The 25,196-nt window shown below is 42.9% G+C and overlaps 1 protein-coding gene across 4 annotated transcripts in view; it reads right to left on the bottom strand.

The window, feature by feature from the left end:
• Nucleotides 1-25,196, bottom strand: part of WASF3 (WASP family member 3) — a 93,646-nt gene that overhangs the window by 51,147 nt on the left and 17,303 nt on the right. For all 4 annotated transcript variants that reach the window (XM_036831637.1, XM_036831640.1, XM_036831638.1 and 1 more), the window contains one exon: nucleotides 6,471-6,565. The gene's annotated coding sequence lies outside the window, so the exon portion shown is untranslated. The remainder of the gene's footprint in view (nucleotides 1-6,470; nucleotides 6,566-25,196) is intronic.

The following is a 25,196-nucleotide window of genomic DNA, read 5'->3' as shown; positions in this document are numbered from 1 at the left end:
GAGACACACAGAGGACTGCTTTTCCTTTGCAGTAACATTCTGGAAACGCAAACCAATCTCACAACAGAGAGCAGATCTGTGGTTGCCTGGAGGTGCAGGAGAGACGGAGGGAGGGTGACAAAGGCCGGAGGAACCTTCCATGGGCGACGGCGTGTGTGCTCATGGCTGTGTGCACAGGTCAGAACTCACCAGACTGTACCTTTCATATATGCATCATGTACTGTTGGTCAATCACACCTCAATAAAGCTTTTAAAACTGGATCCGTGGGGTTGGATAAGAGATAAGAGTAGAATACAAATTAGGAGATGCCTGGAAATTTATTCCATATTTAGATTTTGACACGATGGTTAGGTAGAAAGAATTACTGTGAGCCACAGACATAGGACGAAAGACCACGATAGAAAAAAAACAGAAAAAGGTAAATTTAGCAACTCATCAGGCGCCACAGTTAATGGCTCGATGAATACAGCAAACAGAAATGCTAACTCACTTCCTAGGAAAAGTTTTCCTCCTACAGAGTTCCATCCTCCAAAGTGGATGTGTCCCCGCTCCACAATCAGGGAGCGGGCAGTGAGCACAGACAGCCGTCCTGAAAGGGGCCTGGCCCTGGCACAGCAGCCGAACAAGCCAGACCAGCGAGCAGAATCCAAGTTCTTCAGGATCTCAATCCCACTACACCCCAGTCCTCACCTACAAGACGGAAGCAACGCCTGCCTGCTCCCCTCCGAGAGCTCCGATGAGACGGTACACCAAGGCCACGAACAGCGTAAAGTGGATCTCAAACCCCAGATACTACCCCTGTGAAGGAATCAATGCTTACCTGACACATTAAAAAACTAACTCCAAAAAAAAAAAAAAAAAACAAAACACTAACTCTGTACCTTCCTTTTCCCTTTAGTTGGACAAGAAGGGGAAGAATGGTTTACCAGCGCCACAATCAGGCTGTGATCACACTGTGATGCATAGGAAAGGCTCATAAGCTGCTCACCGCAATATTATTATCACTATTTATGATCCACACTAAGTATCCGTTACATGAATGCCCTTTTAAATAAAACTAAAATTGTTAGCTTCTTATTCAAAGTACAATAAACATATGACCTATGGACACTTTATAAACACAACATTAAACTGAGTGAACGCTGCATTATTTTCATAACATGAAACACATGAATAAACCCTCAGAAGCTAAAACCATCCAGAGTGCTTTAGCACTTGTGAGGGTGAATTGATCTCAAAGAATTTTCAGGGACTCAGACTCTACCTGTATGACCTATGACCTCAAGGTTTAATTCTCAAAAGCCTCTCGTTTTTGTTTCTAATTATTTACCTGACCATAAATTGAAAGTCTTCTCAAAGATTAGGCAGCATCTCCTCTCTTTGTTAAGAAAGATGTAGCACTTATTTTTCTTTGCCCTACTCTTCTGCACCAATTACTTGAGAATGACGTTCACCAAACAAATTAACGAAGAAAATCCAAAATGCATTAAAAATAAATTTAAGCTCCTAGAGGAAACAACACATTATAAGATACAAAATTAGATCATTTACCAAGTGTGTAAAGAAAACACTATAAGCATAGCCTGAAATATCAACTTGAACCATATGGAGTTACCACTTCTGTTGGTCAAAAATAGCCAAACGTTGGCAATTCATACGAATGACATCCTAAAATAAGGTCAAAGTAGCAGTAAAGCTGTAGAACCCACCAAATGTTCCCTAGCAGACATGCTACAAATCTTGAGTCTGTATTTTTAGAAACCACAAGCATCCTGATGGCAATGTCTTTGGCAACTAGAAGCTGTGTTCATGAAAGATAGTTAAGATAAACTGAATGGTTATTTTAGTTAACCACTCCCAACTGTTTGCACGATGAAAGTACCAGAGAAATACTAGTAAAATATCTAAACTTTGCAACACTTGGTCTCAAAACATCAAGCCTGGCATCCTATCAGCTTCACTGTTCTCAACATAGTCCAACAGGTGAATTGTGATCATTCGGGGTTTCTAGGTCACTTTATAGAAAATCAACCAAAGAAACAAAATCATAAAGCGAATGATGGTAAACCCGTTAAAGGTGATCAATGGGAACATTTTACATACCTAAGCATTTTATTATACACGTTATGTCATTTACACCCCACTACAACCTTACGGGGTGGCACTGCCCTCGCTTAACAGATAAAGAACTCAGGGCTCAAAAATTAACTTATCCAAAGTGACATGGCTCGTAAGTAGAAGAACTTAAACTCAAAACCAGTTCTGGTGGGTGCCAAAGTCTTATGATGTTTCTGCAACTAGGACCCTCTACCAGCATCACCGTCTGAGGGTCCACGGTCTCTTAGACGCTCTGAGGAATATTTTCAATGTCTTCAGCAGCTTATCAAGATTATTATCCTCCTTTTACAGATAAGGGAAATGAGGATCAAGGATTTACGTGGATTTTGCTTAAAAGCTTAATTAAGCCTCTATGTTTTTAGCATTTGAACCCAAGATCTTCCATAACTTCTAAATTTACACTCCTCCTCCTACACCTCTGTGCCATACCAAGTACTTAGCACCAAGTGACAGGGCCGGTAACATGTAATGAAATGCACACAATTATTAAATTTGTTTAATATTTGTAAGTAATCTACTTAGGCTGAAAAACAATTTCATTGCAAGAGACTTAGAAATGATTCCAGTAAAACCACCCAGAGACACTGTCCTGTCATATAATTCTCCCAGACAATTGGGACCAGGACTCAAGATTTCCTCACTTCCACACTGCCAACCACCATAAAAATAAGTACTTGAAATTACATAGCAGCAATTAAAAGGCACAATATGTGTCTTATTATACAAAACACGTCAGTATATCCTAAGACGTGACAGCAAGCATACAAAACAACTGTTAACTCCTCCAAAGTTAAGTGAGAGTTGTAACAGATTTAACAAATAATGTTGTTTGCCCTCACAAAATTTAAGAGGACATCTTAATATTGTTCCACATAGCCTTTTTCTTTAATTAAAAAACAAAAGCTATTTAATGAAGTTTAAACCAATGCGTAACTTTTAAATACTACACGTGGCTTTCCAGTTATATTAACGGAAAGAAGAAAATGCTGAAATAAGACTCTCACAATAGATTATGCTGACTTTTAACTTTAAACTTTAAAGAACACAGTAATTTAAACCCACAAGTGATACAAATGTTGCCTTGCTTTTATGATTTTCAGATCATGACCACAGAAACCAAAATGTAGTAGATTTTATGTGCTGGCATTCAACAGCTATTCCCAACTCTGTTCACAGAGGCTGGCAGGCTAAACCGACATTTCTCAGGCCCCTTGCTAGGGGAGTTCCAAATTTGCTTTTGCTTCTTTCCCTATCCATATGCCTTTTATTTCTTTTTCCTGCTTTATTGCACTGACTAGGACAATTCTGAATAGGAATGTTGAGTGACTATCCTTGCCTTGCTCCTAATGTTAGGCAAAAGCATTCAGTCTTTCACCAGTAATTGTAATATCAGCTGTAGGTTCTTCATAGATAGCTTTTATAAAGTTCAGGAAGCTCCCTTCTACTCCAACTTTTTTGAGAGTTTCCTTCTATTCTTAGTTTTTTGAGTTTTTAATCATGACTGGATGATGAATATTGTTAAATGCTTTTTCTACATCTATTGAGTTGATCATAGGGGTTTTAAAAATTCTGTTGTTTAGTTTGTTGATATTGTGAATTATTCCTGCATTTCTGGAATAAATGGTCCTTTGGCATGATATATTACCCTTTTTATATAAACTGTATTTAATTTGTTAATATTTTGTGGAGAAGTATCTGTTTTTTTTTGTATCAGAGTAATACTGACCTCATAAAATAGTGTTCCTTTCCTTCTGTTTTCTTTTTTTTTTTTAATAGTTTTTTTTTTTAACGCATTGTTTACTTTGTTTATTTATTTATTTATTTTTGGCTGTGTTGGGTCTTCGTTTCTGTGCGAGGGCTTTCTCCAGTTGCGGCAAGCGGGGGCCACTCTTCATCGCGGTGTGCGGGCCTCTCACCGTCGCGGCCTCTCTTGTTGCGGAGCACAGGCTCCAGACGTGCAGGCTCAGTAGTTGTGGCTCACGGGCCTAGTTGCTCCGCGGCATGTGGGATCTTCCCAGACCAGGGCTCGAACCCGTGTGTCCTGCATTGGCAGGCAGATTCTCAACCACTGCGCCACCAGGGAAGCCCACCTTCTGTTTTCTGAAGGGTTTGAATATAATTGGTATTATTTCTTTCTTAATAGGTTGGCAGAATTCACCAATGAGACCATGTGGGCTTAGAGCTTTCTTTTGGGGACAATTTTTAACTACAAATTCAATTTCTTTAATAAAGAGCTATACAAGTTATCCATTTCTTTTTTTTTTTAAGATTTTTTGATGCAGACCGTTTTTAAAGTCTTCACTGAATTTATTACAATATTGCTTCTGTTTTATGTCTTGGCCTTTTGGCTGCGAGGCATATGGGATCTTAGCTCTCCAACCAGGATCAAACCCGCACCCCCTACATTGGAGGCGAAGTTCTTAACCACTGGACCGCCAGGGAAGTCCCTATCCATTTCTTTTTGAGTGAGGTTTGGTAGGTTGTATCTTTGATGGAATTTGTCCATTTATCTAAGTTATCAAATGTATTAAGTGGCTCATAATATTTCCTTATCGTCCTATTAATATCTGCAGGATCTATATTGATGGTCTCTCTTTTCTGATATTAGAAATTTTTGCCTCTTCTCTCTTTCTCTCTCTTTTTCCTGATCAGTATGACTACAGGTTTGTCACCTTTATTGATCTCATCAAAAAAACAGCTTTTGGTTTCACTGATTTTTTTCCTATTTTTTTCTCCTGTTTTTTATCTCATTGTTTTCTGCTCTTATCTTCATTATTTTCTTCCTCTGCTTGTTCTATGTTTAATTTGCTCTTTGCCTTCTAGTTTCTTTTTTTTAAAATTTATTTTATTGAAGTATAGTTGATTTACAATGTTGTGTTAACTTCTGCTGTACAGCAAAGTGATTCAGTTATACACATATATATTCTTTTTCATATTCTTTTCCATTATGGTTTATTACAGAATATTGAATATAGTTCCCTGCCTTCTAATTTCTTTTTTTTTTTTTAACATCTTTACTGGAGTATAATTGCTTTACAATGGTGTGTTAGTTTCTACTTTATAACAAAGTAAGTCAGCTATACATATACATATATCCCTATATCTCCTCCCTCTTGCATCTCCCTCTAACCCTCCCTATCCCACCCTCTAGGTGGACATAAAGCACTGAGCTGATAAAGTAAAAGTTTATATTATTGTTTCAAAACTTCTGTTTTCTAACATAAGCCTTTAACACTATAAATTTCCCTTTGAAGTAGTGCTTTAGGAACATCCCATAAATCTTAATATGTTGTATTTTCATTTTCATTCAATTCAAGATATTTTCTAATTTCCCTTGTGACTTCCTCTTTGACCCATGGGATCTTTATAATGTGATATTTAATTTCAAAATATTTGGTGATTTCCCAAACATCTGATACTGACTTCTAGCTTTATTCTGCTGTGGTCAAAGAATACAGACATATTCCCGGAAAATTACCTGTAACATGAAAGTATGCGAATCAAATTCAATTTTTTGGTAGGAAGTTACTGTAGCGCTATGGCCAAGGTCAAGGTTAGGCAGGATTAGAGGTCAAGGCTTCTGGCATGCCCCACACACAGATATCAAGAGTAATACGTTCTCTCTCAATACCATCTCAGAACCAAGACTTGTTATTCTCCCTCTACCCTTAATGCAAAAAAGGACAATTCCACAAACATCAAGTGATTTTTTCACTCTGTAAAGCAGGCAGGACAGACGGCAGAATTTTGTACAGAAGGAAAGTGAGGTTCCAAGCAGGACCTGCCTTCCTAGTCTACCATCCTCGTTACTCTTTAGGCATTCCTCAAAGATAGAGAAATACAGGTCATTTAAACCCGTAAATAATTCAAAACCTCATTTGAGCCACTGTTGGAATCACCACTTCACTTCAGAGTGAGTTATAGTAACACCTGAGGAGCTTTAAGCTTTATCATCTTGGCTTCTCATACCCACTCGTTATTAACAAGATCCAAAACATAACCAACTGGTTAAACCTCAGGAAACAGAAAGTAAATGGGCAAAATATATAGTGGGGGAAATGAGACCCCAGTTTAATGAGTCAAAAACTGCATATCCATACTTGTTCACGTAAAAATTAATAGGAAATGAATATATCAAATTATAGTTTTTCTCTTTCAACCTCTCACTGTTGATTAGGACCAAAAGCTCTAAAATATTATCTGCTGTTAATATTTATATATTAAAATATATTGATATTTTAATATTTTGAAACACTAACATATTTTATCCTATTCTATTTCAAATTAAAGTTCTAAACTATAATGTTATAGAAATTAAACGGCTTTAAGGGTAGAAGGCACACAGTCTTACCGTGTAACTGTTGACTTATGGGTTGCAGAAATGTCCCTCAGGCAGCATCGCCACTTTGGCTCAGATATCAGTAGTAACAGCAATCAAAATTAAAACTAAGAAGAAAGAAAAAAAAAATTAAATACTGGCAAGCAAAATGCATTCACGTCTCCAAGAAAGTCTTAAATTCAAATTTCACATTCCAATAATTTCGTCAAGGGAGCTCTAGTCCCAGAACTAGTTCTTTTTAAATTAGTTTAAGCAGGGAGCCAGTAAGGAATGTGAATTCCGGTATAATTCCCACTCTCTACTCTGGAATAAGCTCTGAAATTAACTTCAAGGCATCTACTAAATAACAGCCAAAGGGAAGAAAAACAAAAAGCCCAGTATACCACAGGTCTATTCAACTGAACTGCTTACACACATTTTAGGTTTGTGACCGCCCACAATTAATTGAATACAGATCATTTGCATAAGAACTCAAGTCAATAAAAATCTTGGTGCTCACTTCACAAATATTTTAATAGTACATGTGGGGATAAAACAGTAACAAAGACTTAATACCTGCTGAATTGACCCTAGAAAGTGTTTCCAGGATAACCGATATTAACAGCAAGTTTACAGAGTTATCTGAAGATAAACACTGCTTTGCGGTACCAAAAATATAGTATAGTTTCCTAGTCAAATAGAGTTTCCATTCACTTAGGAGAATACATGTAAGAAACACGTAGAGGGCTTCCCTGGTGGCGCAGTGGTTGAGAATCTGCCTGCCAATGCAGGACACACGGGTTCGAGCCCTGGTCTGGGAAGATGCCACATGACGCGGAGCAACTAGGCCCGTGAGCCACAACTACTGAGCCTGCGCGTCTGGAGCCTGTGCTCCGCAACAAGAGAGACCGCGATAGCGAGAGGCCCGCGCACCGTGATGAAGAGTGGCCCCCGCTTGCCGCAACTAGAGAAAGTCCTCGCACAGAAACGAAGACCCAACACAGCCAAAAATAAATATAAAAAATAAATAATAAACAAATTAAAAAAAGAAAAGAAACACGTAGAGAACAAGCATTCGTTCATTCAGCAAAACATTTCCAAGCATCTTGCGTAAGTTGGCTCGCCTTTAAACCCTGCAGACACAAAAATGACTGAGAAAAGGCCTGCTCATGAAAGAACTGAGTCTCGCGAGGGTGACTGATGCACGTAGATAATTATAATACAATACGGTACATGCAGGAAAGAGCAGGGCAGCCCAGAAGTGGGCTGGGTATAGCAAAAGCTTTGTGGGAGGTCAAGGAAGGGTGGGGAGGGAAAAGGCCGTGCAGGCCCTGGAAAGGAGGGGATGTGATCTCCGCAGGGAAGGAAAGCAACTTGAAGTCTAGAAGGGACTGCCTGGCCGTGAGTGAATTGTACGTGGGCCAGTGGATAATGAGAACGTCCACAGTTAAGACTGTCACCATCCTTTTGAAAGTGTGAAAAAAAATAGAAAGGTCATTGGATGATACTACACATGTCCTCCTAGTTTTCTCAGTTAAAATTAAAAGTAGCACATGATTTTCTCCCCCTTCCTTCGGAGCGGCTGTACAGCACTTGATGATGCAAAATGTAAAAGTGACTTTTTCCCGTCGTTTGCATAAGTGATCATCCTATTTCCAAATACAGAGAAGCATCCCTGGGTTTTAGATTATCCAGGCCAAATTTCACCTGAACCACATCACCTTATTTGCATGATTTTGAAAGTAACCAGCACTATGTAACTATACAACTAACTGTACCTCAGGGCAATCCAAATGTGTGTGCCCTGGAGGACCCTTTACGTTCGCAGTCATTTGTTAACTCTTCCTTTGGGAAACACAACTATGAATTTTCCCATTTGTGTGAAAGGCTATGGAACTAGAATTTCTGTTACTAGTTGCCACTTGGTGAATGCCTTACTGAGGACTAAGCAGAGTGCTGAGTCACCTACGATTAACTTAATCTTCACAAGGCAGGACGGAAAAAATGTTGCCCACCATCAAGCCAGCAGCCACTGCAGCTGCCCTGACGGTGCGCCCTGAGGGGATTCAGGATGGAGAAAAATAGGATACTGGTCCTAGATAGTTAAGATGCACATCTAAGGAAGAATTTCAAAGAGCCCAGACTCTTGCATCTTCCCATACGTAGAAAAACACTAAAATCATTAACTTGAGATGTCTGGTTTTTGTGACTGGTGGTCACCTTCTGGTGTTCCACTGCGTGCCCCTCCCTCCTCCCCGCCAGCAAAAACTCCAGTCCTGGCTCCCTCCTCACCTCTTTGGAATACTTCCTCAGAGTATCTGAGAGCCTGTCTCCCAGGCTATAGTCCTCGGTAAATCCCCAAATAAAACGTAGCTCGAAGCATTTAGCTTGTGTTGTTTTCTTCAGTCAACACAGGTAACATCTCCGCTAAATCATGAGGAAACTGAGGATCGGAAGGTGACTTGCCCAGGCCGACACAGCTTGGAAGAGGCAGAGCCACGACAGGGCTGTCTGGCCACCGTCACTGTTCTTAATTACTGTATCAGACGGCCTCCTCTGGACGTGCATACGTGCATTTTTCTTTCCTACTGAGCTGATAACCCGTCTAACCTAAGTCAGGAACCACGAAGGTCTTGAAGAGTTAACTAGCCTTTGTGAATGTGCTGCCTCACTTTACAGGGGAAAAGCGTATCTTGAACTCCTTTGAAGGTACAGGTTAAGGTTATTAAGTGTGAAACGCAGCACCTCTACTAAGAGGTGTTGCATTAGCACAGGGAAACACGTTTATATGAAGCAGCAGGATTTAAAGGGTTTCTGTCGCTGGTTAAGCCCTGGCCGTGGTGCTGAACATGCCACTCTGGCTGCCCCTGGCAGCGCAGCCACCCTTAGCTTCCTGCCAACTGGCATCTGTGACGCTCCCCCGCCACCAACGCCCTCCTCGTGTGGCCTCCGTGCATCCAAACTGGCTCCAGTCTTTACAGCGCAACCTGTGACGCCTCCTCCACCCACCCGCTCCTCCCTCTACCGGTTCAGTAAACACTTACCTGCTGTGGTGACGTGTCAGGCTTCGGGTGCCCCGACCCTGGAAAGCCAAAACCCAATCCTGCACCCCCAAGGACCTCTTGATCCCCCAGAAGAAAGGCTGTATCGACAAGGAATTATTGGTATTCAATGTGACAACTGTGTGTGCGTGGTATCGAGAGCGGGGGGTGGGCGGGGGGCAGCCGGGGGGGGGGGCGCGGGGCAGGGAGGCTTCACAGCCCTGGTAACACTGTGGCCTTAATTCAGATGACAGATGACCCAGACCTACAATAAGATGGGAGAATTTTTTAATGGGAATGAACTTGAGAGAGGTAGGCACCGAGTGCTAGAGCAGATGGGCACCGAGGGGTCTCGGGCTGGAGCCCAGGAGCAGAGGCAGGAATGCCAGGCCCAGCCCCCCCGCTGATGTGATGGCCGTAGTCCACACGTGGACGCCGGCCCATGTGGCGGGCCCAGCCACAGAGAGCACTCGACCGACCGCTTTACCTGTGCCAAGTGTGACTGAGGAACTGAGCTGTCCACTTATTTCTTTTTAATTAATACTGATTTGAAGGGCAATACGTGGCTAGCGGCTACGGGACTGAACGGTGCAGCTCTTAACGTTGCAGACTCGAGATTCTGAGCTGAGGGGTTTCACCAGACCTGGGAAAAGGATCACCAGGAGGAAGGCACGCGGACACGCCAAGTATTTGTCGAACAGATGGACGAACAGGCCAACGGACAGGGTAACAAACCGGGTGATCTTAAGGACTCCTCCCTCTAAAATCCCATCAAGAGGTGCCTGTCCTCGCCATTCGGGTCTTGAGTAATGCCCTCCACATGGTGGCATCAAAGTGTACTCGTGCTGGCTCCAGATCGCAGCCTAATCCCTAAAATACTACTACTACTAACTTAAAATTCCCTATACTATGAATTCCTTATACTCTGAAGAAAAAAGAGAGAGAGAGAAAAGGGGGAGAAAGGAAAAACTGTATTTTTGAAACCATAATTTAGAAAATAATCATAGATTAAAGATAATCAATGAAGCCAAGATAAATTGCTGTCTAGTAAAATATGTCATTTTCTAAAAAAATGAAAGAAAGCAGGGAAGGGAGAGGAGCAGCGGTTTTACCGTGCGGTCAGGTAATTTCAAATACATTACAGACCATTCGGCTCCTAAGCAGTTCAGCTGACATTTGGTCTACACTCTTCTGTACTCTGATGAGAGAAAAGACTGAATTGACTCATGAAACACCTTATTTTGTTCTAGAGAGCATTTTAAAAGGTCAATGATAATAAAGTTTTTCCTAGGAATATGCCCTTTCCTCTTAGTTACCTACAACATCCAAAGTCAACATGAAAGAAAGAACTCTGTGACATGAAAACATTTAACCTGAGAACAGGTTGTGTCTAAGTAACTCACTGGTAATCTGCCAATATTATCCTAATCTGATTGTATTAGGATTTGTTTACTATTTTGGTCCTTGCCATCTCACCTAAGCTCCTGAATTCCAGTTCTCCAGAAACGGGAAGCCGCGTACACACAACACACACATGCGGTCCAGGACAGCAGTCTCTGCACTGCATTCCAGGGCCACCTTCTTCACCAGGCTCAGATTCTAAGTTCCTCTCCATCCAGGAGGTCGTGTCATCAACGTTCTTCACTAGGCACATAGCAAGCTCTGCCTACAAGACTGTGAGACACTCTGCAACATGCAGACTCGATTATCTTCAGAGATACATCAGCACGTCTAACAGGAATGTTTTTAGCTAGAAGCGTGTCTAACAACACGACAAAACAGCAACCTCTGTGCTGCCTTGCTTGGCCTCTCAGGTCGGTTATCCGAGCTTCAATTCCCACGGCTAGAAGTGCCCTGCATCACTTAGATCCGAGCCACAAGGAACACACTTGGCTGGCCCCGCAGTTCACCTCGACGCGTACGTGAGCTCTTACGTAGGATGGATGAGGAATGAGACACGCTCTTGGTGCCCAGAGAGCTTTACCTGGTGAGGAAGGGTGTGTGCGCGCGTGTGTGTGCGTGCGTGTGTGCATGTGTGCGTGTGTGCGCACATAAAACAAGGAGCAGGAGGAAAACTGCTGTACACAACACAGAAACAGTGTCAGCTGACACCGACTGAACACCTACATATAAGCCCACTCCCAGCTAGGGACAGATTCATGTTAACAATTAATAAAACCACATTAACTATTCTATGAGGGTGCAAATGAAAAATTCTCCCAGTTTTAAGTAATTTGTTCATTTAAAAAGTATGTACCACAGACCTAAATACTAGCGTCATAAAACAATAGTTTCTGCCCCTTAACTTGATGAACAATGACTACCTAGTAAAATAGGAAAACAAAATGATCAACTCGTGATATAATATGGCTGTGCAGAGAGCCACAGCTGGCCCATACCTCTGGGCTAACAGTCCCCGGCCAGAGAATCGAATAACCCAGATCAAGATCTGGGCCACATCAACCCCTCATGATCCCTTCAAACACTTAGTACCTTTCTACAATACACGGACAACGCAACCATGAATCAGGCAGAAGGGACACTACATACAGAAAGACAGCACACCGAGGTCCGAAAGTGCAAAGTCGCAAGAGAGATCCGTGCACAGCGTCGTGGGAGGAAAGGACCAGTGCCGGCTTCAATAAACAAGACTTAAAATGTGCGTGCGGAGCAAAGCGACACCAAGAGACTGATTCCTGGCCTCTGAAATGCACAGAGGATGAGAGAGGTTAATATAAAGACAAGTGCTACCTCACCACCTAAATATGAAGACATCACGAGGGGGTCAGAAAGTTCCCAGGTCCAGAGCTTGCTCATAAAATAAAGAGTGTGTACTGCCTGCCTGGGCCTGGGCAGCTACAGGAAATGCACAGGCCAGAGTTGGAAGGGCCCAGAGATCCACCCGCCATTCAGTGCGGGCTCCCCTCTGCCCCATCCCTGGATGCTTCTCGTGAACCCTGTTCAGGGAGAGGACTGTGTAACCTCTCGTTAAGACCCCTAGCTCTGTATTCAGTTAAAGCCTGCATCTTTAACACTTCAAACCAATGCTCTCTGTTCTGCCCTCTGAAACCAGAGAATCTACCAAAGCCTTCAACTCTGCAAGCTTCCAAGGGTCTGAAGGCAGCTGAGGGGTCCCAGTCCCGCTGGCCTTTCCCAGGTGCCCCAGTCTGCCCTTCACAGACGCAGGGACGGCAGAGGAGCCGAGGGAAGCAGCACACGCTCCGTTAATGCGGCCAGTCTGCCTGTTCCATCGGCTTTACCGTGGGGTCCCTGACACCGCTGCCCTGCCCCACAGGATGGCCACGGCCAATTCCCGGGCAGGGTCTGCAGGCTTCCCTCCCATTACTCCTCCCCACACTGCCCTCATGCACACACCCTCCACACCTGCATCTCCCCACACATGCACCTCTCCACACCTGCATCTCCCCACACGTGCATCTCCCCTCCCCACACCTGCATCTCCCCACACCTGCATCTCCCCACACCTGCATCTCCCCACACCTGCATCTCTCCACACCTGCATCTCCCCACACCTGCATCTCCACACACCTGCATCTCCCCTCCCCTCACCTGCATCTCCCCTCCCCACACCTACATCTCTCCACACGTGCATCTCCCCTCACCTGCATCTCCCCTCCCCACACCTGCATCTCCCCACACCTGCCCTCCTGCCCTCCACCTTCTGACCAGCGAGGGGTCACTTCCACCGCAAAGCTCTGCTCAGCTGCCGGCAGAGTCCACCCCCTCCTCTGTGCCCACCAAGTCAGCCGGGCGACACAAGATGCCATGGTGCGGTGGGCTCTCAAGCCACGATTCAGCTCAAACTGGCCTCCCACTTACACCCTCTAAGGCAGGTTATTTAAGCTTAAATTCCCCGAAATACAAAAATGAGAGCGAGAATCAAAGGAGTGATCCCTGGGACAAGCCTGGCCTCCCACGTGAACATCCATAACAGACCCGGCGCCGGTCCTGCCTGTTGCCTGGGCACTGTGACAGCCCCCAGCGTGGGAAGAGGGTCACCCACGTCCTTATACTCCAGGGCTTCACACAGAAAGGAGCTCGGAAGCCTCCTGAACAGTGTTGAGTCCAGAACAAAACAACCAGTGAATCAATAAAAGAGCACACAAAAGCCTAAAACCAAGATGACTGAAGAAGCCCAGATTTAGTTCTGGTCTTACCCGTCTGCCTGGTTATTCATTACTGCAACACAAAGTACTGAGCTGCTGAGAGATCAAAGAACTCAGAGGCTGAAAAAGTTCGGAAATTCATGGTAAACAATCAGTTTTCAAAGCAAAAGTGCATTTTCTAGTTATGTGTTGCTTCACTATCAAAGACCTTTCTCATTTTCTTTTTTTTATTTTATTTTATTTATTTATTTTTATTTTTGTTTGTTTGTTTGTTTTTCATTTTCTTTTTTTTAATTCCTGGCTCAATGTTCGGCACACAAGCAACACTCAAAAAACATCTGTCAAATAAGTAAACTTTCTCAAATGACTTGGTTAAAAAAATCATCATGCATCTTCGTGACCTACTTCAACCAGTAGTGTCCTGTGACCTGGTGCCGGCCCTGTGGTCACCATTTCAAGGGCTGGGCTCCGCCCAGTGGAACAGCAGGAGAATTGGGGTCAACAGAACACCACTTTCAGTGCAACCAAACAGTTAATGAGCTTTTGCGGAATGGGCATAAAAAGATAAAATAATAATAACTTGCACAGGATAAAATAAGGCTTCCAGCTTGAAGAAAGACTGCTGACTGGGAGCAAGTTTTCAGAAAGCTGTTTAGCAACATTATGGAACAATCCACAACCACTAAACACAAATGTGGAGCGGGACCAACTGGCAGCAGCACGCCGTTTGCTTTCGCAATATTCACAGGCAGCTGGAGAACGGAAAAAACAAAGGAGCAGCAGGACAGATGCAGGAGACAGAGGGACAGAACTGACCATCGGGAAGGGATGGAGGACAGGAAAAGAGGGGGAGGCCTAGGGGTCCCTGAACACTTGTTCCAGAGTCCTGCAGATGACACAGTTACAACAAGCTTACCCGTTAAGACATTCCAGAGTTTTTTAAACTCCCCTTCTTAAAAACGGGACACTGTGTCCTTGGCCGAGGTCCTGGCACTCTTCCTGTTGCTTGTGACCCCACAGGGATGACAAACCAACGATTCCAGAGGGGGCGGGGGGGGGGTGGCTGAGGATAATAGTCTAAACCCTGAAACAGATCCAACTCAAGTAAAAAGATTTTCTTGCCTAAACGATGTTATATTTTTCTCTGCTTTAATTACTGAATCCTGTAACTGGAATTCATCACTGATTCAAAGAGATGCTAAAAATAGTCTGTTCTAGAATGAGGAATGAGAAGCATCCTGTAATTTTGCTACTAAATGGACTCCTGTTTTTTTCACAGCTCAGTAACTTACTCTTCAAATATATTTCCTCTTTTTATTAACCAAAAACGTAAAGCACTTCAGATGCACCTTAAACATTAACTTTCAACACTAATTACGTATTTGTAAGTTTATAAGTAAAATCTCAGACATACACTAACCTTACTTAAAAAGTCTCTTTGACTCTTTTCCTCAACATCTAATCATGACCTTCATTAAACACCTTTAATTGCAAGAATACAGTCTCATTTACATATGATGAATGAACAGAGCTGTGATCCAACAGGCTCCCACTGCAAATGGCAAATTATTAATAACACCTTACATTTGAATCCATGGTGCCGTTTACAAAGGGCTTTCACGTAAATCATCTCGTTTAATCTCTACAACAACCCTGTCACAAACAAGCAAGGCAGAAATTACTTTAACCAGCTTACAATTGAGGAAGCAGGTTCCAAGAGTGAAACAGCTTGTAAAGGTGGGAGAAGCCCTCACCTACATCCTCCTCACTCTAAGTCCCACCTTGTATTCCAAACTCAGCCCCTTCTAAGACTCACACAATTCCCATCCTCCAACTCCAACAGAACTCAGGATGAGCAGAACCCAGGTGACACCCAACACCTCTCCTTTCCACTGAGGTTTGCCTTCAAGGCACAGGCTCTGTCTTCTCAACTCAACTAGAAGCCATGGAGGGTAAAAATGAAATCTTACATTTCGTACTGTCTAGAATGATACCACACACATCACAGGGATACACTGAATTACTGTCATGATGCCACCAATCAAAGAGTCATCAAGGAGACCAAGGTCTAACTTCAGCACCCCAACTATGGCATGTCTCTTGGCTTTGGCCCACCTTCCTAGCTGCAACTAGGTTAGAAAATCCTGGAAGTCTGTCCCAGGCCATCGTAAATAAATATAAAAGAGGTTTCCTTAGCAATGACTAAAGTTGCTTTACATCTTCGACTGGTTGGAGTCTTTGCTGCTTCCCCACATCCATAAACGGTCCCTGGATTCTGACTGTGTGTTGGTTCCTGAGCACCCGGGAACGGGACCCACTGGGTGTCTCCACGGGCTCGATTCCCTTGATGTGCCCCGCCCTGACTCCCATATTCACCTGGCTTCTGTTCCCGCCAGGACCCACAGCTTGAACGTCCAGCCCCCACTTGGTCCTCCTGACCCTGACTTCCCAGCCCACCCTCACATCAACCACAGTCGGCCCCTACAGGGACCTGCGGAGCTTCTACAACTGACCAAGAGAGGGGTCCGGCCTTCTTTTTTATCTTCAGCTTATACCTGGAGTTCTGCACGTCCACAACTCCTTCAAGAGAAGGACAGACGTAACACAGGTACCAGAGCAGTCACTCTGACTCCCCCCCAGTGACACAATATCCTTCCCTCCTCAACCTCAGACTAAACAATATAACAACCTCCTAAAATACCATACAGTCAGCAATCAACATGCTGTCAGGTACCAAACAGATCATAACCAAATCAGAATTACTGTTTAGTTTCATTAAATATGCTGAATCTTAAATTTGGACCAAAAAATTATTACATAAATATACAAAAATACTTAGGAAATCTGCACATTATCAGATGGAAATAGCAGATGTAAATGCTGCACAGCAGACGGCTGGGTTTTTTTTCGATCACCATGACAATTTTTACATATTCCAGAATCAAAATCTGTTTCAAAGCTTTCTGTGTAATATTAAACCTGACATAAAGATTACACAAGCAATTCAACAAGTAACATCAGTTATTTTTCTCCCTGAGGAAAGTATAGTAGCAGCCGCTGTAACAAATGGGTCCATGAACTTCCCCCCGCAGGGGACCTGTGCGTTCAAACAAGACTGACACACGCAGCTGTCACATTCAAGTCTCCCGAGCCCCCAGTCACACCTTGCCATAGCTGCGTCTGGAGTGTGGGAGCTGAATGGCTCACTGCACACAGTCAGAAGGAAGAACACAGCCCACGAGAGGAGACAGAACAAGGGGGAATGATTACCTCCCAGAAAGGAAGGCAAAATTTCAGTCGCCTGGAAAGTAACTCATCACCACTGAATAAATAGGAAAAGCGAAGGACTGAGAATCACTCCCCCACCTCCAACCTTAATTTGTCTCAAAAGGGAACAGAGCAGGGGAGAGCAGGTCACGATGGAAAGATAATAATTACACGCTTGGAGGTGGAGAATTGACGTGCAGGGGACCTCCAGATCACCAGGGAACACAGAGCTGAGGCTGGAATAAGAAGTCACAAGCCTCCAGCACTGCTGTAATTGAGGGAATGGAACAGAGACACAACAGATGGCAAGGCCAAGGGGAATGAACACGAGATGGGAAGAAAATGGCATCAGAGACCAAATTCCAGGGAAAAGGGGCTCTCCTAAAATGTCAGTGGGGGCATAAACTGTGACACTTTTGTTGTCAGTATATGTTAAGAGCCTTAAATTATTTAAACTGCTAATTCTTTAGCAATATATCCTAAAGGAATAAACACAAATATGGGCAAAGATTTATACATAAAGATGTTCCCCTTAGTGTTACTTGTAATAACAAAACACAAGAGAAACTAAATATGCCAAACAAAAGAATTAATTTAAAGTAAATTATGCTAGATCTATAAAATAAATTATTATGCAATACCTACGTTGCATTTTAGAAGACTTTTAAATTATGTGATAAAAGTCTTATGACATGAGATTACATGCGAAAGCATACAAAATAGTGTATACAGTATTTACTCATGAAAGAATTATTTGTTGAATACCTTCTAGGTACTAGTACCTAGGTACTGGGGAGAAAATGCAATAAAAGAAATGTCCTTGTTTCTGTGGAGCATGGATTCTACTGGGAAGTGTCCCAGAAAGGGTAAATAAATAAATCTGCAAGAGAACCTCATAGGAAATAAATGCTAACAAGGCAAACGTAACAGGTGATGTAAAAAGGATACTATCAACTATAAAAAGTACCTGAAATTGACTTAAAATAAATAAACTGCAAGATTAATAGTAAAAAATAACGTAAACTGAAAATCAAAAGCAAATTTCAGGTGGCTTAATAAATGGTCTAGAAAAATAAAGGTGGCGTTATTATAACCGGAAAGTGTCTGGGCCCCTTATGGTTTACCCTTCAGCATCCGCAGGAGGCAGAACTTACAAGCTCTCACCTTTCTCAGCCTCAAACATAAAACTCAGGAAGTGCACGAAAGCAACCTGCCTGTGGAGGCCTGCGCGCCTGCTGGGCTGCTCTGGACCAAAACCATCTCCTCCGTAATTTCACAAGAGAAGTGAGCCTTCCAAACACAGGCTAAGATGGGATTTGGTACCTTTCCATTTTCATGACAGATCAACCGCCCCCCGCTCCAACACACACACACACTCACTCACTCACCTACGTTTGTTCATTCATTCACTGAACCAATATTATAGGGCAGGGACTCCCTCAAAATCACAATGTCCCCTATAGAAACCTAAGGACCAGTTCCCCAAATGCAAAATGTTACATTCCTTAAGCATTTGTGAAAAGACTAAACTGAAGGAAAGCACTGAGAATACTGACACAAGTTGTACAACATACTACAGAAACACTCTTTGAAAAATAATGCGTCTATACTTAAAACACACGCACACATCGAATGACATTTATCCTCCAAAACATTACCCTTCAGCAGATAACTGGTAAGAATGTCCTCATGTTAGATATGGAGAAATTGAGAAAACATTGTAAAGTAAAAATACTATATAATTCCATAAGGAAAACTACTGGGATTCACTCTGCAAAAAGCCACAAAAATATTCCCTGTATTCTGGAATATTTCCTGAAAACTAAGTAAGATTTAAATGCATACTAATTACTTATTTTTTTAAAAAGTCAAGTTTCAGAATGAGATATTATATTACGGAGATTGGTTAAATAAAGCATTTTGCAGAGGTAGGTGACGTCATAAACTTCATTAAAACCGTAATACAGGAAAGCTTATCCTATGGAGATCAAGCAAAGCCCGGAGCAATCTAGAATCACTCTGATGTAGGAAGCAAAAGAGAAAAACAACTTCCTCTTTCCTTCTAGGTCCGTCTAAGCTACTCCCTGATAAATATTTCCTTCCATCAGCCGGTCAGCCACCCACCCTGAAGAAGCAGCTGAGCACACGGGGGTTAATGCAGAACAGAAGGGCCCACAGCTCAGTCCCTGAACCTTTTCTCTCCTCCATCACAGCCCCTCCTCTCAGATCTCATCCAGTCCAGACAACTCCCAAGTCCACATCACCAGACCAGACCACTGCCCTGAATTTCAAAGCAGTACCCTCGCTCTGCTCTCTGCTCTCACCTATGGCTCCGCCAAGCCCCCCAACCTCGTCTCCACTCTCACCTGGACTCTGCTGGCCGCCACCCGATCTCCCACCTCCACCCTTGGCTCCCAATAGCCTGTTCTCCACTCGGAAGCCAGAGCAATTCCGTCAACAGGGAAATCGGATCCTGTCTCTCCTGGATTTGAAACTCTCTAAGGGCTGGTCACCTCACTCAGATAGTACACGGCACGTAACAGGGAGTCCATAGCTAGCTGCTAGAAGTTTGTGTGGCATTTCATTCCTACTTTTTATACAGAAGAAACTAGAGAATTGGGAGATTATCAGACTTTAGATATATTTATTTGGAACTTTTCTTTGGTGATCTCATCTAGTCATCTCATCTATATCTGCCTTGTACTTAAATCTCAGCCGGATTACCTTCCACGAGTAGATTTTTAGGGGATATTTCTGGTTTAAGATCTACACTTAAAGATGAGATCTGTAGGAAGAAAGACATTTTAAAAGAATCATCAATTTTCCACCTTATGCCTCCTTTTAGTTTTTTTCTCAAATGAAAAAGGTCAAAATTCAAAAAAAATTACTGAAGCAAAAGTAAATACCACGTTACATCTTTATACAGAGAGTGAGAGATGGCAATCTTATCAGTACAGAAACAATTAAAAACAGGTATCAGACGGTTCACCCTTTTTTTTCTGAATATGATTAAATGGGGAGGGGAGACCTCAGCAGAGGATCACAGATAAGAAATGAACAGGATGGAAACCCAAGCATCCCGGCCTCCAGCCAAGAATACCCTGACAGTGTCTTGCAAGTGGAGGACCAACAAAGCATATTAATGAGAAATCCTGTTGTTACGCTACTCAGATATGGGCCTTCAGCATCAGTTTCCCCAAAGGAACTGGTTTCATTCACAGGGGGAGGGAAAGTTACGCACACAAGAACAAAGGCAGGTTTACATTTTCCATTCACTCCTGTAACCTGAGCTGATGAGGTCACATTCACCTGCACTGGGGGTAGGCGGGGGCAGTCAAGGAACTAATGCAGAAAGGGGACACTGCTTTGCTCCAGTTCAGTGTAAGAGGCACGACAACAGTGCTCACTGATCCTAAAATCTAAAGAAACGTCTAGCCATGAGATTCTGTGTTAAAGACAATCCAAAGCACGAGGTCTAACATCCTCTCGGAGGGAGAAGGTCCTCTCCAACCCAACCTCCACCAACGGGACTGTTTTTAATTTCAAGAGAAGTACACACATAAATCTGCCCAGCTCTGTGGTGCTTTGGAGAAATAACAAAAGGGAAGATTTAAATACCAGATATAGCAAAATCATTCCCAAAGTATTATCATGGTACCGAGTTTCCTCTTAGAATTCCATTAATGCTGAAGCAGCAACACCCCTCCTACACATCCATCTATTGACAACGCTGCACCAGGCTGGAATCTCTGACCTTCACGGAATTTTGTCACTTGAGACATCAGTAACTGTCTAGACCAGCGGTCCCCAACCTTTCTGGCACCAGGGACTGGTTTCGTGGAAGACAATTTTTCCACGGACAGGGGCTGGGGTATGGTTTCCAGACCATTCAAGCACATTACATTTATTGTGCACTTTATTTCTATTATTATTACATTGTAATTACATACAACTCACCATAATGCTGACAGGAGGCGGAGCTCAGGCGGTAACGTGAGCAATGGGGAGCGGCTTGTGGATACAGATGAAGCTTCACTCGCTCACCAGACCCTCACCTCCTGCTGTGCAGCCCGGTTCCTAACAGGCCACAGACCACTACGGGTCCGTGGCCCGCGGGTTGGGGGCCCCTGGTGTAGACCACACAGCCCCTGATGCCCGCTGGGCTCAATGTGTGGTCTACCGATCCACCCATCACGGCGGTTCCCACCAGACACCCTGCTCCCCCATCACTTCCTTCTGTGCTTTGCTGGCACCTGCCCACTCCCTCTGCCCAAGCCAGTCTCGAGATGAACCATTCCTAGTGCTATATTTGATGCCTGATGGAACAAGTTGAAACTTTTCCCAAACGATTCCTCTAACAAAACAGAAGACTCCCTGCAGCCCAGCGACTCAGCTGAACAAAAACAGAAGAGAACAAAGTCACACGCCATCCAGCGATGAACAGAAAAGCAGGCGTGAAGAAATGCCCGACCTCGTGTGACATCCATATATGCGAATGAAAGCCGCAGTGCCGTATACTCTTTTCACTTACCATATCAGCAAGGATTAAAACACGAAAACCCCCGTGTTGGCCAGGATGGGGCTCCTCAGGCACTCTGACACTTCACTGGCACAAGTAGAAGCTATCAATGAAGCTTTTTTTAGACTGCAAAGTGTGCCCAAGATCAAATTAGAATCTAAGGAAAAAAAATATGTATTTCCCAGAAGGTACTCTGTGATTGACAGCTGACACAGAAGTCAGTCTGGGATGCTGTTTAACGCTGGCGGAAACCAGAAGGGTCAGCGTGACACCCCCCAACTCCCCACACTTCCTGGCCACACGGTGACCAGGACGGACACAACCCAAAATGGGCCGGTCGGCTTCCCTCCCAGGAACGGGCATCTGAGAACCTGATTCTGGTTGACTCTCATCACGTGAGCTCGAGCGAAGGAAACTAAACTCACATCAAGAGCGTCATCTAAAGAAGTCCCGAGTTCCTGGCATATTCTCTTCCTGCTTAGCACACAAACGGCATCCGGATTCAGTGAGCTGACTCTCACTTTGAATTTCTCAAATTTATACTCTGGGATTATTTTCTGCTTATGTTCTTGTTTTTCCTAAACGCCCTTCTCTAATCTTTCTAATTGCATAGTGGTGATTTCAACCAGTTTATTTGACGACCATATTGACTTCCTGTTTAAGAGCGTGATGATCTACGTTTCTTAAACAGACTGAGTCTGGTGTGGCTAGATTCAACAAATCCCAAAACTCGCCCTCCACTTCAGGATACTATTCTGATAGGATTATAGGGTTTCTGGTAAAAATTTTTTTAGGTTTTTCTTTTTCTTTTCTTTTTTTTTTTTTTTTAAGTCCTATAGCAATTTTAAAATCAACGACTCCTGAAAGTAATTTCCCAAAGGGGGCAAAAAAAAGAATTATCGTCTTCTCATTTTTAAAACTCACTTTAATTTAATGGTAACTGCCATTCGCCAACAGATGAAGGCCTATTTTCTCTCATCATTTGTTCCATTATTTTCCAATCTGTTACAGAATTCTATAGACTACAGATGTGATGTGCCCTTCAAAATGTAAAGTCTGACTTTAGAAAATTAACACAGCCTTGATTGTCTTCTCCCATAATCATTCTGTCCAAGGCTCTCCCCCAACCTAACAATGAACACTCAGAAAGGGAAGAAGATATATACATACTTATTTCAAGCATAACAGTCAACTATGACAACACAAAGAATTCAAGCTTTCAAAGCAATTAATTCTGCTGAAGATGCAATCATGTTACATGCTTCGAAAATAACGCACTCTCCCATCCTGTTTTTAGAGAACTTTGAAAATCTAGACAATATGCTTCCTTTCAAAACACCAACTGCTTCCAGAGAAAAAGAAAGAAACAGACAAATGATCTTGCCAAGAACCATTTCTGCAGTTTCTCTTGGTAGAGTAGCCCTTTCAGTGGCTACAAAGATTTAAATTCAATCCTTGATTGGACTGATGATATACCACCTTTCATTTACTTAGAATTGAATTTTAGAACAAAAAAGAGCTTAGAGTACTCTAATTCAGTTGTTTCCAACTTTTGAAAGGACGAGGACCCCTCTGCAATGCTAAAAAATGTTAAGGATTCTTACAATAGTTGTGTCCAGTGATTGAGAAAGTAAAGAAAACCACCATGAGTACACAGTAATTTTTTAAAAGCCACCTGCAAACACCTGTAAAATAGTAAAACATGAATCTAATTTTTTTTTATTACAGAGCCAGTGAACATCAGAACTAGGTCTAAAACCAAGTCTCCAGGCTTATGACACAGATGGGGTTCTAAGATTCCAGAGCGTCATTCATCACAGAGGAAGGCTTTCTCTACGTATCCCCAACAATCCTCTTAGGAACTAGACAAGGCGATCTTAAAGTTCTTATGGGAAAACAAGCAAAGATACAGAATTCTGAAAAAGAAGACTAAAGAGTAGAGAGCATCCGTATCGGATACTGAGGCGCTGTAAAGCTACAGTGATTAATTAGCGTGGTGCTGAAATGCAGAAATGACTCATAATACCTAGGAACTCAGTATAAAATGGATGTGGCATTTCATATCACTGGAGTAAAGATTATTCATTAAATGCTACTGTAACAATCCATCGGGGGGGGTGGGGAATCAAACAGAGTCCTTACTTATTCCTCATGCCAAAAGTTCCAAATGGAACCAACAAAGGACCAGAAGAAACACAGAAGATTTTTTTTTAATAATCTTGCAGTGGAGAAGGTCTTGTGAAACATGATTGAACAACAGAAGCCAAATGTTAAACTACTTGAAAAAATCAAATATTACTTCATTACTGAAAATCCTACAAACAAAGCCAAAATCACTCACCGAATGAAGCCCCTTCGGAGCGTTACAATTCTAACCATCAGACAAACCCAGGTTCTCTGCCATCCAAGCACAGCACTCCTTCTGTTTGCCATACAATCCCAGATTACTCAGAAGATAGTTTTAAAACAATAAAAAATTAAATCTCACAGAATCCATGGAAACGACCTCAAACCTTTCTTTCTTGCCTAGCCCTGTGGAGTGAGATTTCTACAGCACCACGCTCAGCTGTGACCTCTACTCACACTAGAAACCATCGGCAACACAGTAAGTCTTTCATTAGGCATTGGGGGGGGGTCACAGTTTAACTTTAGCAAAACATACACAGGGCAAAGCAACAGGCATCTTTTCAGAATAAGTCTGCTCTGGGATGTATGGTCTGACAGTTGGCATGCAGACTCAGCAGTGAGTGCTCCCCTAGTTTACAATGTCAACAGACACGACTGGGCGCCTGCTGCGTGTAAGCCACACTCTAAGATGAAGAAGAACCAGTCTTCTGCCTTCCAGAAGCTTACCATCTAACTTATCAGTGAAACAAACCGTGAGGAACGGATGTCCTTATCAACAGCAGCAACATGTTTCAATCTTCGTATTTCCCCACGTGACTGAATAAAGCAAAATTACAGTTATCTAATGTATTACTTACAAGCAAATCCCTTCTAACCATGGGATTTTTAAAAAATTAGTTTATGGGTATACCTAAGGGACTCGGCCCCAAACCAGAAGGCACCCCGTAACAGCCTATCAGCTGAGTGGGTACTCTATCTGCAGGGTAATGTAAACAGCTGCTATTTAAACTCAGTCATTCTTCAGTATCATATTGGTCCAGAAACCAGGCAATTTTTACTCCTTGTGGACTTTTCCCCTTTATCCCTACCTGGTATTCCGCCAAGTTCTCATCCATTCATTCTTTCTCTTTGACATGCAAATATTACCTGTTACAATTATGTATTCGCTCACTTCTGTCAATTTTTTCAAAGATTTTCTTCCTCTTTTGCTTCCCACACTATCACTTGGGAGGACGTTATGTATGTCATGATGAAAGCTCTGATTCAGAAGGAACCTGCCCACCCCCGCCCCGCCTCTCCCCAGAGGCCGAATGCTACTTCTCCTCCATAACCTTGGCCAAACGGCACCAGCCGTCAGAACTATCAAAGGAGGAACTGTTTTCACTTCGTTCCATTTACAAAGACTTTGAAACAGTTCTGACTCTCTGTAGGATCATCTACAGGGCAATTCTGACTTTGCAAGAGATTCCAAAACCTCTTGTCCTGTATGTACCTTCAACACACAGATACTAGCAAGTGAAATCCCTGGATAATTATCTCACGTGTTAATCTGCCGCCCATGAATGCTTCCCAGATAACATAAAACTGAGAAATATTTTATAAGTTCCTTATTTTAATTTGAGGAATGACTGAACTCAAGACAAATCATCCTTTTATCTGGTAAGTATGAAGAAATGAA

Source organism: Balaenoptera musculus, chromosome 18 (assembly GCF_009873245.2).
Source record: "Balaenoptera musculus isolate JJ_BM4_2016_0621 chromosome 18, mBalMus1.pri.v3, whole genome shotgun sequence".
Classification (NCBI taxonomy): domain Eukaryota; kingdom Metazoa; phylum Chordata; class Mammalia; order Artiodactyla; family Balaenopteridae; genus Balaenoptera; species Balaenoptera musculus.
This window is presented reverse-complemented; position numbering and strand designations above follow the sequence as displayed.